At 33.1% G+C, this 4,984-nt stretch overlaps 1 long non-coding RNA gene across 1 annotated transcript in view; it reads left to right on the top strand.

Moving 5' to 3' along the window:
- The first annotated feature begins 945 nt into the window (after nucleotides 1–945).
- The window catches only part of LOC107155021, a 66,796-nt gene continuing 62,757 nt past the window's right edge, over nucleotides 946–4,984 (top strand). The window contains exon 1 of the long non-coding RNA XR_001505141.2: nucleotides 946–1,054. This is a non-coding gene — a long non-coding RNA (uncharacterized LOC107155021). The remainder of the gene's footprint in view (nucleotides 1,055–4,984) is intronic.

Genomic DNA, 4,984 nt, shown 5'->3' with positions numbered 1-4,984 from the left:
TTACTTAGTTAATATTTAGGTAGATTAAAAGGACATGTTGAGAAAAATGAGAACTTTGCTCCGAAACATTGCCATATAATGAATAAATTTCTTGTTCCTTCACTCATATGTTAAGTATGAATTGTTCAGAAAAAAAACCAACATGGATTCAGAGAGAGGACACATCTATTTCCTCTCTTCCACTCAGACCTCATTTATTAAGTGAATTATTTTTCTACTGATGTACCCAGTATTCTGGGTTAGTTATAGCTGGTGATTTTGAGATCAATATACCAGGATTTGGTTCTGTTTTTATCACTAATAATTTTTTCTTAGTCATGGCAATGAAATCAATTAGTATAAAAGATAGATGTTGAGTATGGGAATTAAAGGACATGGGATTTCTTGGAACTTTGAATCCTAAAGGAAAACATAGCTTAATTTTAAAGGACAATCAGTTGAAGGCCTGAATTGAACAAAATGCTGACCTTCTCAGGAAAGTCATTAGTCCACTGTCCATTGCCCTAATAAAGCACCTGAGGTAATTTATAAGAAAAAAGAAGTTTGGTTAGCTCACAGTTTTAGAGAGCCTGGTGCCAGCATCCATTTGGCTCTGGTAAGAGCCTCATGGAATAGCAGATGGCATCACAGTGCTATGAGGGCATGTGAGAGTGTATATGAGAGTGATCACATAGAAAGCCAGGAAGCCAGAGAGATTCAGGATCCAGGCTTGCTCCCTTCATAATCATCCACTCTCAAGGGAACTAACTGGGTTCTGTAAGAACTACATGAATCCTTCTGAAAGAAGCATCATGACCTAATTAGCTTTGCCCTGGGCCTCATCCCTTAAAAGTTCTGCCACCTTATCTTTACCACACTGAACTGAAATCATATCCAAACAGTAGTAAGAATTTTCTTTCCCAATGACCTTTGAAATGGAGCAAAGACCAAACTGTGGAGTTAAATCTTCCTGGTTCCATAGCAGTCTGCCAGGCCCAGACTAGAACTGGAACATTGACTCTGTGGCATCTGGAATTGCCATCCTTCAAAAATTGTGTGAAGCGATTATTTTATGGTAAGTCTCTTTGTACATGCACATGTATTCCAACATATATATAGTCCTGTTGGTTTTGTTTCTGTGGGGAAACCTGACCAAAACAACTGGTATACAAACTGTGTTTGTTCATTATTTGAAACTCAGTTCCATTTGTTGCATTGAGGATACATTTAGTGGATGAGAACAGAGGGCATTCTATAAAAGTTTACTAACAAGTTCTTCAATCTGAATAGTACCTAGCCATAATCTAATACAAAGTTTCTGTAATAAAATATGTTCTGAGATTGGATTCTACCAACAATTTTACCTCCATTCATAGCATAGGAGTGGAATCATTTTCCCAATTTTCATTCATTTCTCTATTGTTTATTTCTTGAGTAGCAGCTGAGTATGTGCAATTAAAAGAGCTCAACCTTACTGCTGTCCTGTATTTGTTTAGACCATCTTTTTTTTTTTTTTAATTTTCCTTTTTTCAGGAAAGCCTTGTTCATAGGAAACAGAAGTAGTGCTGAGAGAACATTTGTGTTTTATAGAACAGGGCAAAGCTTATGTTTACTCAAGTCATTTAAAGACATCTGAGGCTACAGCGTTTGATATGGGAAAAGGGAAAGAAAAGTATCTCCTGCTTTGGGGAATAAAACATGTATTGATACATCAGAAAGGGAAAATAAGCTCCTTAAACTCAGTTGAGATTTTGTTTGGTGTGTAAGAAAATTGTCTAAATGAAGGCAAATTCATTTTCATAAATGAAGGGATTTTCTCCTAGGTTAATTGTTCTATAGCATATTTATATTGAGGGAAAATATTTTATGATAATGTAGTCCACTCAATCTGAGTTTTGCTTCAGTGATGGATCAGACTTAGAAATGGGACAGTGAAATCAGGTTAATAAAATATACTGAATAGGTTAATCTCAGAAATATTAATTATTGAATTATACAATTTTTAGTAGGATTTTTTTGGTGTGTGTGTGTGTGTGTGTGTAATGGAAGGGATCAAGCATCAGGATTTTTCCTGTGATAGGCAAATGCTTCACCACTGAGTTATATCCTTAGCCCAAGTTTTAGTGGTTTTAAAAAGCATATCAAGAAAAAAGCAAAAGAAATATTGCAATATTTCTTTCTTCTCTGCAAAGAAAAGTAGTCTCAAGCCTAAGAAAGTTTATGCATAATTCTTAGATTAAATTATTGTTTTAAAAGTTTTCCCATTTAAAATGTTTTGCTTAACTTAGAAAATATGTTTAAGGTTTTTTTTTCATACCTCAAAATTGCCTTCCTCACTATATTTCTTTGTTTTTAATATAGAGTTATAAGGTCAGGGTCAGTGATATGGTTCTCATTAACCATCAAAAGCATAAAGAATATTCTTAAATCACATTAATTTTTAAATACGTATTTGAAGTAGATAGCACCGTACCTAATAATTCTCTTAATGAATAAAATATGGGTTTCTAAAGTTATAGATTAATTTTTAAATAATAACTACATGTTAATTAATGTGGTTACAGCAGTGTTATCTTCTAATATTTTTAGTAACCAGCATTAATATTCTTTTTGAATATAATTACTAATCAATGGCAATCTGTCATTAATATAGCTATGTTATTATTATGAGGGGTATTTATTTAAAAAAAGAGAAAAATATTATTTTTTTCTAATCCTAGGGAAAAATATATGATCTTTTAGCCATCTTTCCAGCCACTTAATATTCTTTGGAAACTTTAGACTGTCCAGATACTTGAACTCTGGTGAATACTGAAAAACTTAGTTATAGTATTTTTTTGAAATTCTTATATCTCTATCAATTAAAGAAAAAAAAGTCTTTTTAAACAATTGCCCTTAAAACACTTATATGAAATATATATAAAAAAAGATGACACTTCTCTCATCAATTCAACTGATTCCTTTAAAAATGTCTGACTCATTTAGCCACTAGTTCATATAAGAGACTTGAAGGTTTTAATTTATCATTTATTTCCTCCACATTAGTCCTGAGTTTCAAATATTTAATATTTGAAATATTTGAAATATTTAAGTTTACACACTTTTATTTCAAAAATTATAAAGCACTGTACTCAAACTATTTCAGGGTGAATTGATGTGTTTTTGCAAATCTAGAATGTGCAGCAACAGCTATGTCTGTGTTTTTGTTTCCTCAAAAACACATACATGTGCATTTTAAAGCATATTTTGTAACCACAAAGCAAGACAAACAGTTTCTTATGCTTTTATCCCACATGTGTATTGCCAGGGTCACTAGGGTTTGCCTGGTGCATCACTACTTAGTTGAGGTTGCTGCAAGTTTTATCCATTAGTGCAGTGAAATCTCTGAATTCCTGAGGGGCTCTCTCTGATATGACACTGACCTAACCATGAAACTGAGCTCTTACATTTCCTTCTATGAAAGAGTCTTACCCAGAGCACCTTGGGCTCCAACAGACACTAGAAAATATAGTGGTGTTAGAAAAGGATCACTTTATTTGCTATCTAACCAGTAACCCAAAATTTCATGAAATATTATTTTTTAAAAATCCTTTCATTAAAAGACCCAGCCAGCTCCCAGTCTTCAGTCATCTTGTTGGCACCTCTCCCATTTTCCCTTTTCTTTGTCTTGTTTTCCATCCCTCATCTCCACACAATCTTAGAACCATAATTAACAGGAGGTTCTTATGAGTCAGGAACAAAAATATTTAAAATTAATGGGAATAAAAATGAAGTACTTGAGTGTTTGTACTATTAAATAATAACTGGGGGATGAAATAAGTTTTTGTCAGGAAATTAGAGGGAATATTTTCCCCTTTAATAATCCTAGAATGATATAGTAAATTGCATGCAGAATTGGGATGTCTTAATGAGATATTTTCTTATGTTTGGAGATAGTTTTGATTCTGAGCCTCTCTTATATTCTAAATAGATATCACCTCTTTCTTTTCTAAGCTGTACAGCTGTTTCTATAAATACCATAGAGAAAATTATAATTAGATGAAAATTTAAAAGATAATTATTTTATCAAAGAAGATCTGCATCTTTCAGTATTTTGCTTCTCTTGGACTGTTCATAGTGACTATTAATACCTGAAATATCTATTTTCCAGGCTATTTTTGCCAAAACATATTTTCAAAGAACAATCTTCCTAGAGATACTTGTGGCGATTTTAGAGTCCAGAACAGGGGCAGTCAGATTGCAGCAATACTTATTTTCAGGCTTGATGGTGATGCTCTCTGGTGTATCTCCACCCTGATTTTTGGCTCTGTTTCTAAGACAGCCATTCTGAAATTAAACACTGCATGCCCAGCAGAACCAGGCTTCATAACCAGATACTACCTGAACTATGAGTCAGAGCATTTTTTTTTCTCAATTTCAGTAGGGTCATCCAGATAGATATCTTAGGAGACTGCATGGAAAATAAATCTGTTAATCTCATTTGGTTATATTATTGAGGATATCATGATCCATTTCAAGAAAAAGAATTTGGAATCAGTTAATACAAGTAAAATAAAATGAGTGTTCATTAAATTTGAATTTTATGTCAGGACACTAAGTTCCTATGCTTAGTTTTGATAACAATTATTACAGGCCCCAAATAAGCTTATATTGGTTAAGGATTCATTCAATTGCATCTGACTGAAATGAGACCTTGGTGGTATATATCCATAGAGTCATTTATTTATATCATGGATCTGGGAGGTATGGGATAGCCATCTATGGCGTGGTATAATGGTTCACCAATGGCATTCTGGAACTAGATCTCTGTTCCTTCTAACTTTCAGGGTTACCATCTTTGTTCATTATGACTGCAACTGCACCTCATGTCTCTGTTCTAGGCAAGAAACAGAAGAATAAAATGTAAGATTATCACACTTAGGTATCTCTCATTGGCAAGAACTAAGTTACATGACTATTTCTACCAGTAAGTGGCATGATTAAGTATTTTATATTTATATATATA

Source organism: Marmota marmota, unplaced genomic scaffold (assembly GCF_001458135.2).
Source record: "Marmota marmota marmota unplaced genomic scaffold, marMar, whole genome shotgun sequence".
In the NCBI taxonomy this organism is placed as follows: Eukaryota; Metazoa; Chordata; class Mammalia; order Rodentia; family Sciuridae; genus Marmota; species Marmota marmota.
This window is presented reverse-complemented; position numbering and strand designations above follow the sequence as displayed.